Raw genomic sequence first — 15,288 nt, forward strand, 5'->3', positions numbered from 1 at the left:
TACCGGATGCGTTAATATCAGCTTAGCTTGCTGTGATGCTAATGATGGAGTCTGACAGGAGATTTGTCAAGAACACAGCTTGAATAACACCAGGAGCTTCTATGACATGGAGGCCAAATGGAGGAAGGAGAGGATAGACTTTGACTTTAAATAACGGGAGTCAGATTTGGTTAGTGGTTAATGTCTTTGAGTTGTATCTGTACACCTGAGCTAGCGGAGGTTTTATTGAAATGCTAGTAACTACCAGTCAGTAACCATTAGCCAAAGTGAATTCATTGGTTACCTGATAAGAAATGAGTAAGAAATAACGCAACAAGTGAAGATTTTTTTTTTGTTGCCAAGTTTAATGTTAATTAGAGATTTCAAACTAAAAGCAATGACCAGCATCTAGTGGGCATAAGCATAACATGACATTCCTATACATTCAGTCATACATCAAAAAAGAAAAAGTAAAATACTAATTATTCCCATTGAGACATCCTAGAGCCTAAATTCTGTTCCATGAGGTTAGTCATCGCCAACTCAGCTGAAACTCACATTTAGTGACAAACTATAATAACTGAACATAGACCGTATATAGTAAAAAAAAAGTTATAGCGAAACATAAAAGAAGCATCAATGTGTAATATATCAGTCGGGATATACAGTACAGTGTATGTCCCACTTTATTATGCTACTTGATAAATCACAGAGCTATAATAGGCTCTGGGGTTTCCTCCTCTGCTTTCTCTATCAGTTTATTGGTGTCCACCACTTCGGGCTGAGATCGTTCCCGGTTGAAGTACAGTGGATTGTCAAAGGTGGGTAACGAACGGGGGGACTTCTTGTAGATGAAAAATCCAACGGCTATCAGTGAAGACGCGATGGCAATGATCAGCACCACAATCAAGCTCGTGTGGACACGGCTGTGAGGATCCGGACCTTCGTGTGGTTCTGCACAGATTCAGTCAAAAGTGATCAGTCCGAACATTCCAAGACAAAATTTTGATTTGAATTGATCTCACTACACAAATTAAGGGGAATCATGTGTAACTTACCAGGTTTTGAGCCTGGATCAGCGAGCATCATTGACGGGGAAGAGGAGAGAGAATCTCTCACGGATTATTTGTAATTTTAATCTATTCCAACCCTACATCCAGGTCGATTTTTTCCATGATGATGGGCAAAGTAGTGAGGCTCTGCACCTATAAATTCAGGGGTAACCTTGACACATCCCCTGTGCTCAGAAAGCAATATCTTCCGATATCGGCTAAAAAGCAAATATCTCCTAAAATCTAAAATATGTTTTTTATTAGCTTTTTGCTAGTGTTTTCTATTGTTTTGTCTTACTGCATTGGCTTATTTAACGTAATTATAAAAAAAAAAAAATTTAAACTGTGTGGGTGTGATGATCATACCTTTAGGAGTGTTACAGATGTATGGTCGCTCATCCCATTTGGTACCACGCATCTGAGGTTCCCATACTTCCAAAGAAAGAAGTGGGCTCAGCTTCAGCCCAGTTGGTGTAGTCCAAGATGGTTTCCTTCAGCCACATCCATGACCCTGTGCGCAACAAAAACATATCCAAATCATTAAGCAGCTGTATCTGCTAGCTACACAAGGCAACACAAATAAAAGAGGTAAATTACATTTTAGAAAATATTGTATTTGAGCTACAATTCAGTCAATTTGGTGACTTCCTAGTTTAGCTAACAATACAACCCATTGGGGCTAATCTTTTCCTTTACTCCTATCAAAAACTTTACACAATGAAAGTACCCATGAAAAGAAATTTGAATATTCATATGTGCTCCACACTTACTGAATATGTCCCAAATTGCATAGGTAGTAACACCATTCATATGTATGACAAATACATCGGCCCAATCTCCATTCAATCATCCTACTGCCCAATGGGTAATGGCACAGCTGCTTTTAGACTGGCCTCTGAACCCCCGCCGTTCTACTTTGCCTGGACTATAAGAGCAGAAGCTCTCGGTTGAATTTAAACAAGATCTCAAATCCATAAATGGTAGAGGTTTGGTTAGTTTACACTAAAGGCAACTGTCTTCTCTGCTTGTAACCATAATGGCCTCCATATATGATGCAGGCTGGATGGGGAAATAACTAAATACAGAAGACCAGCTGGTAAATCGAGGCTAGCCATTGAAAACCATCCTGGTTTGTGTTTAACAAGCCATCTCCCTCTGTCCATCTCCTCTCTTCACAGTCTTCCTACAACCCGGGAGAAAATGCTGACTCCCCCTCTCTAGTGGACTCTCCCCAGACACAGCCAATAAATGCACAGCCACAGTCGCCCGGTGATTGTCCCTCCGGTGTTTCATTTACAGCTCCCCCACCTCAGAGCAGCAAGCTGTTGTAATTGTTATTATAACCGTTGTTGAGAGTTGGGACTTTGTCCGTAATGGAGGGTTTCTGTGCTGGCTGTAGATATTTTATATGTTATAAGTTATAAATTTGATTTGTAATGTAAATCTCATATAGTTCAACCAGTGTAGTCTACGTTAAGATGGTTAGTACTAGTAACACATTAAGACCTTTTCTGAAAATTCTCCCAAAGCAACAAGCCTAGGAAGAAGTATCCAAATATGATATTTTCCAACATTCTTTGTTTAATTACACTTCATATTGATTGGTTCCTTTCAATCAAGAGAGCAAGACTAACCCTACCTGAGTCAGTGTATTCACTCATGCAGGAATGCTTTTTTAAATCTGTTGGCAAGAATTATAACGAAAAATGTCTCATCAGCTTTTTTTTTTATTTATAGACAGATTTTTGCTCCTGAGTAGGATTGCAGAGGGGTGGAAAATGTTCGGTAAATGTCCTGAAACTTTCCATGGGAATATTAAGCTTGGGGATTTTGGGAATTTTGAAGTAGAAAAATATACGCAAATTAAACGCTGAGAGCAATAAAAACATCATTCAAAACTCTATTTTAAAGATGTATGATAGTCCTGCAGACTACAGCAGGGCTATTGAGGCCTGCTGTAGTCTGCAGGACTAGTTAGGTAAGTTTCGATGATATTACTTGGGAAAATATATCAGCATGCTGATTGAGGATTGTTCATATGTTCATCTAGCCTACTTCTATTTATTTATCCATCAAATTGCAAAATATTTATATCTCTGGCATTGCATTAGTGTTTTTTTACAAGCTTTTTTCTCATCTTATTCTACAGAACATTGCCAAGTGCACTATCTCATGTGTGGAGACATTTCAACTCAGCCAATGTAGAATGAAAGGCTGTGTACATTTTCAAATACGATGCAAAGACCTATGTTAGGAATGAAACAAAAATCCAGAAGCATAAAGTCAAGTGCCCAAAGTTCCCTCAGGGCTCAAAATTTTGTATTTATGTCTGTATATGAAAAGGTAAATACATTTAGTATCAATTACCAACACAATTTCCAGTCTATTCCCGTTAATTCCCGTTCATTCCCCTGTTTATTCCCCTGTTTATAAACAGTTTCCAACTTAGAAAATTTCCGGAAGTTTGCAAACCTACTCCTGAGTGATGATCTATGTCATTAAAGTCCTTTTCCTATATTGCTCTGCATTTTCAAGCATCGGCCTATGGACATCATAGGCAGATTTTAAGTCTGCCTTTAAGCGGAGTCATTAGCATCCTTTTCCTTTGCTGAGCAGATTTTCAAGCATCTACCTCACTGTGTCACTCTGGAACTCTCCTCACATCCACGCAGTTTGCTACGAGACCTCTACTGATCCATGTTCAGGTAATTTACCCAACTGTAAATTCCTTCCAGCTTCTGTTCTTTCACCATCATCATCATCATCATCATCATATCAGTTTGCTGGTACCTGCATGTAAAAAAAAAAAAGATCACAAATTATTCCGTGGTTATTTTAACTTTGTACTTTAGATCAGAGGTCTTCAACAGGGGGTCCGCGACCCCTAGGGGGTCCGCGGAGGTACTGCAGGGGGGTCGCGAAATGTTTGGTAGATTAAACAATTTTTTAAAATTTTTTTAATTTTTGATTTATTTTCTAACAATTTTTTTTTCACAAATTTAAATGTCTGTAAATACACATTAACATGCATCCAACATATTGTGAGGCTGATATGACCCTCTGCCTGACAACCTCCATCCGTTCAAGCTCAGATAAGTTGTGTGCTACCCATCAGGGTCCGACATCTCACTAATGTGGGAGTATGTGTGCCATCCAGAGATGGCTTGAGGATTCACTGTCTCTTCTACATGTATGTTTAAAATAAAAACATGCATCTCTGAACTACTTTAATAGCTCAGTCTCGTATGCAAGATGTATGTTTATAAAATGGCAGTGGCATGGCCACCCTGTACCGTGCACATGTTTAAATTAAAAACATGTGTAATATTTGAATAGCTTAGTATTGAATGCACAATAACAGGCTTGCTATGTTTATTTAGGCACTAGGCAATTATATATAGTAGGGGGTCACTGCTCCAGCTTTCCAGCAATTAAGGGGTCCGTGGCCTGAAAAACGTTGAAGACCCCTGCTTTAGATTAAAGCATGGCAGCATGCAGAAATAAGTCGGCTGTCTCTGGGATCCTACTTAATGTCTTCTGTGTTTCTCTCCCATCTTACCTACAGTTATTCCAGAGGACTCAACTACAGACTGCTAGGACCTACATCGTGACAGACACGCCCTTCATACGGCCTGTATCACAGAATCCTACTTCCTTCTACGCCACTAGTATGCCATACAGAAAGCACAGGGCACCCAAGCCTTGCCCTCCCCGGCAGGATGCACAGAACAACTTCCCAGAGGTAAAAGAAAACACACTGACCTGTTTACAGTTAATGTTTGCTCTCATTCAGGGGTAGGGGAACCTTTTTTCGACGTTATCACTATATTGCATATTAAGATCAGTAGCATGTACTCAAATATGTTCTGCAGACGACTCACATTAAACACAGTCAAAATACCCGTTCTCTGATATAACTGAATGATGACATCTCCCTAAAAATACTTATTTTGATTCACAAAATCTGGATTCCACACTGGATTTCACCTGTTTATGGAAATTACCACTCTAAACATCAAGATCCTTTGAAGTTAAAACTGTAACAATAAAACATAATCTCCTTTGTGGAGGAACTAATCAGCTGTCTGGTAAAATGGGTGTGGATGAAATTTGGAAACTGAAAAATGTTAAGTAACTCTGCAATTAATTTACCCTCATGTCAATGTATATATACTTGTTAATGATGATGTCAGCTGAGAAGAGCCTTTCAAAGACATATCAGAATTGGTTTTATTTTACAGACTAAAACATGTAAAAAAGATAATACAATTTATATATATTGTATCTTTAATTTTATTTCAATTTATAGTTGGTGTCCATGTTTAATTTATTATTTGCCAAATATGATTGCACATACAGGAAATTGCCTTGGTGTCGTTCGTTGGTGCACTGAACATAAAACAACAATATAAAAACAACTATATAAAACAACATAAAACAACAATATGGAACATCTTGTATAAGTTCCTAGCAGTGTGTAACACAGCTGACGGCTCACACACATTGTGTCATTTTCCTCACAGGTCCGTAACCGGTACCCCGATCAGGGACGCAGGGACAACCCAGAGGAGACCATGGCAGAGGGTCGAGAGAGTAGGGATTCAACGCCTCGTGTAGGTCCAATTTAATTTGCATGTTGTAAGATCAAATCATACCACTGATTGTAAAAGAGCACCATTTCTGTACAATTTTTGTATTTCCCTCCCTTTGTTTTTGTTGATAATAAGTTTCTCCTTCTACTCTTAACTTGCAGTATCACCACAGGCAACCCTATGTGAGGCCTACTCAGCAGTATTATGAACACCGCAGCTACGAACCTCGTCCTGGGCCAGAGGGGAGGCACCCTCACTACCCAGAACGGCCAGTGTACTCCGGTGCAAAGAGAATGGTGAGTATCTTAGCAGTTCCTGTTGGCTGCTCCAGGAACTACATCCCTGAGTTCAGTTCAGTTCAATCGTTGACTCGAGTCCAGTTGAATAGATTTTAATTGAGGTCAGTTGAGTCAAATGGTTCAGCTGAGCTCAATGGTTCATTTCGGATGAGATCAGATGTTAAATGGAATAGATTTAGTTTAACTTTAAGATTTAATTGCTACAAATGTATACAACAACACAAAAACTACATTTTCTATCACAAAGTTATAGAATAATTTATTGTTTGGCTTATGATGTCAGCTGATAAGAGTCTTTCATAGACATATCAGTATTGGTTTTATTTTACAGAATGAAAAAATGTAAGAAAGATAATACAATTTCCCTATATTTTCTTGTATTTATGTTTAATTTCAATTTAAAGTTCATGTTCATGGTTAGTGGATGTGAAACATCATGTATAAGTTCTTCACAGTGTATAACACAGCTGACGGCTCACACATATTGTGTCATTGTCCTCCCAGGTCCGTGACCGGTACCACGATCAGTGTGACAGAGACGACCCAGAGGAGACCATGGCAGAGGGTCGAGAGAGCAGGTATTCAACGCCTCCTGGACGTCACCGCTCATCTTCCCCCACCCAACCACAGGTGAGTGTCTCTCTCTCTCTCTCTCACACGTTCACAAGCTCAAGCTTGCCCAATCTCTCACCCACAGTAGTTAGAGGTAGTGTAGAGTTAGCGGCAGTTCATCAGCCTGGATCTTAAACTGAGGGATGGAGAGATTGTTGCCTGGTAGCAGTATGAGCGCTCCGCTCTAATCCTTAATTCACAAAATCTGGATCCAACCTAGATTTCAGCTGTTTATGGAAATTACCACTATAATCTTTTGGAAGTGAAACTGTAACAATTAAACATAACCTCCTTTGTGGAGGAACTAATCAGCTGTCTGGTTAAATGGGTGTGGATGCAAATTCAAAACGGAAAATGTTTGGGAACTCTGCAATTCATTTATCATCATGTTAATGTATATATATTCTCATTAATAGTTGAATGTGTGGGAAATGTGCTAAATTAAATGCATACAATTTAATTTGCAAGTTAAAAGATCAAATCATACCACTGATTGTAAAAGTGCACCATTTCTGTACAATGTTTATATTTCCCTCCCTTTGTTTTTGTTGATAATAAGTTTCTCCTTCTACTCTTAACTTGCAGTATCACCACAGGCAACCCTATGTGAGGCCTACTCAGCAGTATCATGACCATCGCAGCTACGAACCTCGTCCTGGGCCAGAGGGGAGGCACCCTCACTACCCAGAACGGCCAGTGTACTCCGGTGCGAAGAGAATGGTGAGTATCTTAGGAGTTCCTGTTGGCCGCTCCAGGAACTACATAGTTCAGATCAGTTCAATCGTTGACTTGAGTCCAGTTGAATAGATTCTAATTGAGGTCAGTTGAGTCAAATGGTTCAGCTGAGCTCAATGGTTCATTTCAGATGAGTTCAGATGTTAAGTTCAATAGATTTGGTTTAACTTTAAGATTTAACTGCTACAAAATGTTATGAATATAACGAAAAAACTACATTTTCTATCACAAAGCTATAGAATAATTTATTGTTTTGCTTATGATGCCAGCTGATAAGAGCCTTTCATAGACATATCATTATTGCTTTTATTTAACAGAATGAAAAAATGTAAACAAGATAATATAATTTCTCTATATTTTCTTGTATTTATGTTTTTTCGTTCAATTTATTGTTCATGTCCATGGTTAGTGGATTTGATACATCATGTATAAGTTCTTCACAGTTTGTAACACAGCTGACGGCTCACACACATTGTGTCATTGTCCTCCCAGGTCCATGACCGGTACCCCGATCAGCGTTGCAGGGACGACCCAGAGGAGACCATGGCAGAGGGTCGAGAGAGCAGGTATTCAACGCCTCCTGGACGTCACCCCTCCTCTCCCCCTAACCCACAACAGGTGAGTCTCTCTCTCTCTCTCTCGCTCTCTCTATCTCTCTCACACGCTCACACGCTCATGCAGCTAACATATAAATACTTGTTAATAGTTGAATGTGTGGTTAATGTTCTAAAATTAAATGCATACAATTGAATTAGAACGTTATAATATAAAATCTTGTATTTATATATTTTCTTGTATTTATGTTTTCTTGCAATTCATACTTCATGTCCATGGTTAGTGGATTTGATACATCATGTATAAGTTCTTCACAGTGTGTAACACAGCTGACGGCTCAAACACATTGTGTCATTTTCCTCCCAGGTCCGTGACCGGTACCCCGATCAGCGTGGCAGGGACGACCCAGAGGAGACCATGGCAGACGGTCGAGGAAGCAGGTATTCAACGCCTCCTGGACGTCACCCCTCCTCTCCCTCCACCCCACAACAGGTGAGTCTCTCTCTCTCTGAGGGATGGAGAGATTGTTGCCTGGAAGCAGTGTGAGCGCTCCGCTCTAATCCTTGATACACAAAATGTGGATCCCCACTAGATTTCACCTGTTTAGGGAAATTACCACTCGTATCTTTTGAAAGTGAAACTTAAACAATAAAACATAACCTCCTTTGTGGAGGAACTAATCAGCTGTCTGGTAAAATGGGATGCAAATTCGAAACGGAAATTTTTTGGTAACTCTGAAATTCATTTATCATCATGTCAATGTATATATATTCTCGTTAATAGTTGAATGTGTGGGAAATGTGCTAAATTAAATGCATACAATTTAATTTGCATGTTATAAGATGAAATCATACCACACTGATTGTAAAAGTGAACCATTTCTGTATAATGTTTGTTTTTCACTCACTTTGATTTTGTTGATAATACGTTTCTCCTTCTACACTTAACTTGCAGTATCACCACAGGCAACCCTATGTGAGGCCGACTCAGCAGTATCATGAACATCGCAACTACGAACCTCGTCCTGGGCCAGAGGGGAGGCACCCTCACTACCCAGAACGGCCAGTGTACTCCGATGCAAAGAGAATGGTGAGTAACTTAGGAGTTCCTGTTGGCTGCTCCAGGAACTACATCCCTGAGTTCAGTTCAGTTCAATCGTTGACTTGAGTCCAGTTGAATAGATTCTAATTAAGGTCAGTTGAGTCAAATGGTTCAGCTGAGCTCAATGGTTCATTTCAGATGAGTTCAGATGTTAAGTTGAATAGATTTGGTTTAACTTTAAGATTTAACTGCTACAAAATGTTATGAATATAACAAAAAAACTACATTTTCTATCACAAAGCTATAGAATAATTTATTGTTTTGCTTATGATGTCAGCTGATAAGAGCCTTTCATATACATATCAGTATTGCTTTTATTTAACAGAATGAAAAAATGTAAACAAGATAATATAATTTCCCTATATTTTCTTGTATTTATGTTTTTTCGTTCAATTTATAGTTCATGTTCATGGTAATGGATTTGATACATCAAGTATAAGTTCTTCACAGTGTGTAACACAGCTGACGGCTCACACACATTGTGTCATTGTCCTCCCAGGTCCATGACCGGTACCCCGATCAGCGTGACAGGGACGACCCAGAGGAGGTCATGGCAGAGGGTCGAGGAAGCAGGTATTCAACGCCTCCTGGACGTCACCCCTCCTCTCCCCCTAACCCACAACAGGTGAGTCTCTCTCTCTCTCTCTCGCTCTCTCTCTCTCTCTCTCTCTCACAAGCTCACGCGCTCATGCAGCTAACATTCAAATACTTGTTAATAGTTGAATGTGTGGTTAATGTTCTAAAATTAAATGCATACAATTGAATTAGAATGTTATAAGATAAAATCTTGTATTTATATATTTTCTTGTATTTATGTTTTCTTGCAATTCATACTTCATGTCCATGGTAAGTGGATTTGATACATCATGTATAAGTTCTTCACAGTGTGTAACACAGCTGACGGCTCACACACATTGTGTCATTGTCCTCCCAGGTCCATGACCGGTACCCCGATCAGCGTGTCAGGAATGACCCAGAGGAGACCATGGCAGAGGGTCGAGAGAGCAGGTATTTTACGCCTCCTGGACGTCACCCCTCCTCTCCCTCCACCCCACAACAGGTGAGTCTCTCTCTCTCTGAGGGATGGAGAGATTGTTGCCTGGTAGCAGTGTGAGCGCTCCGCTCTAATCCTTGATTCACAAAATGTGGATCCCCACTAGATTTCACCTGTTTATGGAAATTACCACTCGTATCTTTTGAAAGTGAAACTTAAACAATAAAACATAACCTCCCTTGTGGAGGAACTAATCAGCTGTCTGGTAAAATGGGATGCAAATTCGAAACGGAAATTTTTTGGTAACTCTGAAATTCATTTATCATCATGTTAATGTAGATATAGTCTCGTTAATAGTTGAATGTGTGGGAAATGTGCTAAATTAAATGCATATAATTTACTTTGCATGTTATAAGATAAAATCATACCAGACTGCTTGTAAAAGTGCACCATTTCTGTACAATGTTTGTATTTCCCTCCCTTTGTTTTTGTTGATAATAAGTTTCTCCTTCTACTCTTAACTTGCAGTATCACCACAGGCAACCCTATGTGAGGCCTACTCAGCAGTATCATGAACATCGCAGCTACGAACCTCGTCCTGGGCCAGAGGGGAGGCACCCTCACTACCCAGAACGGCCAGTGTACTCCGGTGCAAAGAGAATGGTGAGTATCTTAGCAGTTCCTGTTGGATGCTCCAGGAACTACATTCCTGAGTTCAGTTCAGTTCAATCGTTGACTCGAGTCCAGTTGAATAGATGCAAATTGAGGTCAGTTGAGTCAAATGGTTCAGCTGAGCTCAATGGTTCATTTCAAATCAGTTCAGATGTTAAGTTGAATAGATTTGGTTTAACTTTAAGATTTAACTGCTATAAAATGTTATGAATACAACGAAAAATCTACATTTTCTTACACAAAGCTATAGAATAATTTATTGTTTTGCTTATGGTGTCAGCTGATAAGAGCCTTTCATAGACAAATCAGTATTGGTTTTATTTTACAGAATGAAAAATGTGAACAAGATAATGTAATTTCTTTATATTTTCTTGTATTTATTTCATCTTTCAATTTATAGTTCATGCTCATGATATTGGATTTGATACATCATGTATAAGTTCTTCACAGTGTATAACACAGCTGACGGCTCACACACACATTGTGTCATTGTCCTCCCAGGTCCGTGACCGGTACCCCGATCAGCGTGTCAGGGATGACCCAGAGGAGACCATGGCAGAGGGTCGAGAGAGCAGGTATTCAACGCCTCCTGGAGGTCACCGCTCATCTCCCCCCACCCAACCACAGGTGAGGCTCTCTCTTTCTCTCTCTCTCTCTCTAACACGATCACACGCTCATGCAGCTAACATATAAATACTTGTTAATAGTTGAATGTGTGGTTAATGTTCTAAAATTAAATGCATACAATTTAATTGGCATGGTATAAAATAAAATCTTGTATTTATATATTTTCTTGTATTTATGTTTTCTTTCAATTTATAGTTCATGTCCATGGTTATCGGCGTTGATACATCATGTATAAGTTCTTCACAGTGTGTAACACAGCTGACGGCTCACACACATTGTGTCATTGTCCTCCCAGGTCCGTGACCGGTACCCCGATCAGCGTGACAGGGACGACCCAGAGGAGACCATGGCAGAGGGTCGAGGAAGCAGGCATGCATCGCCTCCTGGAGGTCACCGCTCCTCTCCCCCCACCCAACCACAGGTGAAGCTCTCTCTCTCCCTCTCTCTCTCTCTCACACGCTCACCTTTGCCCAATCTCTCACCAACAGTAGTAAGAGTTAGTGTAGAGTTAGCGGCAGCTCATCAGCCTGGATCTTTACCTTATTGATGGAGAGATTGTTGCCTGGTAGCAGTATGAGCGCTCCGCTCTAATCCTTGATTCACAAAATCTGGATCCAACGTAGATTTCACCTGTTTATGGAAATTACCACTCTAATCTTTTGAACGTGAAACTGTAACAATAAAACATAACCTCCTTTGTGGAGGAACTAATCAGCTGTCTGGTTAAATGGGTGTGGATGTAAATTGGAAACTGAAAATGTTTAGGAACTCTGCAATTCGTTTATCATCATGTTAATGTATATATATTCTCGTTAATAGTTGAATGTGTTGGAAATGTGCTAAATTAAATGCATACAATTTAATTTGCATGTTATAAGATAAAATCAAACCACTGATTGTAAAAGTGCGCCATTTCTGTATAATGTTTGTATTTCCCTCACTTTGTTTTTGTTGATAATAAGTTTCTCCTTCTACTCTTAACTTGCAGTATCGCCACAGGCAACCCTATGTGAGGCCTACTCAGCAGTATCATGAACATCGCAGCTACGAACCTCGTCCTGGGCCAGAGGTGAGGCACCCTCACTACCCAGAACGGCCAGTGTACTCCGATGCAAAGAGAATGGTGAGTATCTTAGGAGTTCCTGTTGGCTGCTCCAGGAACTACATCCCTGAGTTCAGTTCAGTTCAATCGTTGACTTGAGTCCAGTTGAATAGATTCTAATTGAGGTCAGTTGAGTCAAATGGTTCAGCTGAGCTCAATGTTTCATTTCAGATGAGTTCAGATGTTAAGTTGAATAGATTTGGTTTAACTTCATGATTTAATTACTACAAAATTGTATGAAAACAATGCAAAAACGACATTTTCTTACACAAAGCTATAAAATAATTTATTGTTTTGCTTATGATGTCAGCTGATAAGAGACTTTCATAGACATATCAGTATTGGTTTTATTTTACAGAATGAAAAAATGTAAACAAGATAATATAATTTCTCCATATTTTCTTGTATTTATGTTTTATTTCAATTTAAAGTTCATGTCCATGGTAATGGATTTGATACATCATGTATAAGTTCTTCACAGTGTGTAACACAGCTGACGGCTCACACACATTGTGTCATTTTCCTCCCAGATCCGTGACCGGGACCACAATCAACGTGGCAGGGACGTCACAGAGGAGACCATGGCAGACGGTCGAGAGAGCAGGTATACAACGCCTCCTGGACGTCACTCCTCCTCTCCCCCCACCCCACAACAGGTGAGTCTCTCTCTCTCTCTCTCACTCTCTCTCGCTCTCTCTCACACACTCACATGCTCAAGCAGCTAACATATATATACTTGTTAATAGTTGAATTTGTGGGTAATGTTCTAAAATTAAATGCACACAATTTAATTGGACTGTTATTAGAAAAAAATCTCGTATTTTTATATTTTCTTGTATTTATGTTTTCTTTCAATTTATAGTTCATGTCCATGGTAATGGATTTGATACATCATGTATGAGTTCTTCACATTGTGTAACACAGCTGACGGCTCACACACATTGTGTCATTTTCCTCCCAGGTCCATGACCGGTACCCCGATCGGCGTGGCAGGGACCACACAGAGGAGGTCATGGCAGAGGGTCGAGAGAGCAGGCATTCAACGCCTCCTGGACCTCCCTGCTCCTCTCCCCCTACCCAACCACAGGTGAGGCTCTCTCTCTCTCTCTCTCTCTCACACACTCACCTTTGCCCAATCTCTCACCAAAAGTAGTGAGAGGTAGTGTAGAGTAAGCGGAAGCTCATCAGCCTGGATCTTTAGCTGAGGATTGGAGAGATTGTTGCCTGGTAGCAGTCTGAGCGCTCCGCTCTAATCCTTTCTGCTCTCCACCATGTGTGTGGCAGACAGGGCACAGCGCCTGTGTCATTTACACGTCTCACTTTCTCATAAGAAGATCACCATGACTCCAAACTGTTACATGTCTGTTGGCTGACACTCAAGACATTATCTCATTAAGGACTTACTGATAACAAGTTGTAGGTAGAGGCCATGACTTGTGAAAAAGCACTTCTCACTTTCTTTTTCCTTATAGCTGTACAGTAAATTCAATGTACTGTGTTTCATTTGATACTTTCTTCCTTCCTGTCACTGTTTCTTATCACTTGCTGTCTCTTACAGTAGACGTCCTATTTACTGTGTATGCTTCTACAGAATCCACTTGGGTCCGCCATTCTCATTCACTTCTCCCCTTTAAACCTGCACTGTGGCTCTTTTGTCTCTTTTGTCTCAAGCACTCCAAACGGCCTGGCAAACAGACTCCTAAAGCCGTAGACCCCACCTCTCAAGCAATCGTAATGAACAAAAAAGGGGCCTCCGACACCAAACCAGGGCCAGGTCTGACCCAACACTCTCACCATTCTTTTAAGCTATTTCCACAGATCCTAAGAGGAAGGAGTGCCACTCTTAACAATCTAATCGAGCAGTTTTAACTCCAGGGCTTTTAACATTTGAGAAACATTTCTCATGTTAATGGAGATATGACCAGTCAAAGTCAGAGAACCCCTAAATAATAAACGTGGAAAGACCATTTCTCCATTAATTATGATCTATGATATGTCAAATTTGGCATATCACAGACTCAATTGTAAAAATTTAACATTAGATCCCTCTAGAATAAGTTTTACTGCTGTGTCATTGCCTCCAATGCCAATTTATGGTACAAATATTACCTATTGCTGGTTGAATACTGAAGACATGTATTCATCTGTACTTTTCCTTCTTCTAGTTGATGTGCCAAAACTGAAGCAAGCTGCACAGAGGTCTCCCTCACCTGGGCTTGTGAAGAAATCAGGGAATGCCTGGAACCCAGCTATGAGGAGGCAAAGCATCCCAGTGGAAAAAGAATCACATATAACACAGGTACGACCAAATATACACAAAATAAAATCCACAAAGCAGTGGACATGTATAGTAATTTCCTATAACAGACTTTTCTCATAATTAACATAATTAACTGCTTGATGACCTCAGAGTTTAAGTACATGTTGTGATTTATAAACCTCAGGACCTGTTCAGGAAGGTCCGCAGCATTCTGAACAAGCTGACCCCTCAGAAGTTCATCCAGCTGAGGAATCAGTTGTTGGACTTGACCATCAACACAGAGGAACGACTCAAAGGAGTCGTGGACCTGCTTTATGAGAGAGCCATCAACGAGCAAAGCTTCTTGGTGACCTACGCAAAGATGTGCGGCTGCCTCGCAACGGTAAGCAGGTCATTTAGTTGAGCAGAGAAGTGTGTCGACTTATGAACGAGAGAGTCTTGTGTTCGTAATGTAATTGTTTGAATTGGATTTGGAGAGGTACGTAAATATAACTTTTTTGTAAACTTTAAAAATTCATCAGATGCAAAAAAACAATGGAGGAATTAAATGTATTATTTTAACCATCTATTGGAGGGGTGTGCACACAGTGTGTCAATATGCAGTGAACAACTTGCTAAATGTTTTGCAGCGAATGGAGCAATTGGTTCATATTCAGCTCTGCCTTCATGCAGAATAATGCTGTGAAAAGCAACACAATTCAGTACAGT

This window comes from Platichthys flesus, chromosome 14 (genome assembly GCF_949316205.1).
Source record: "Platichthys flesus chromosome 14, fPlaFle2.1, whole genome shotgun sequence".
In the NCBI taxonomy this organism is placed as follows: Eukaryota; Metazoa; Chordata; class Actinopteri; order Pleuronectiformes; family Pleuronectidae; genus Platichthys; species Platichthys flesus.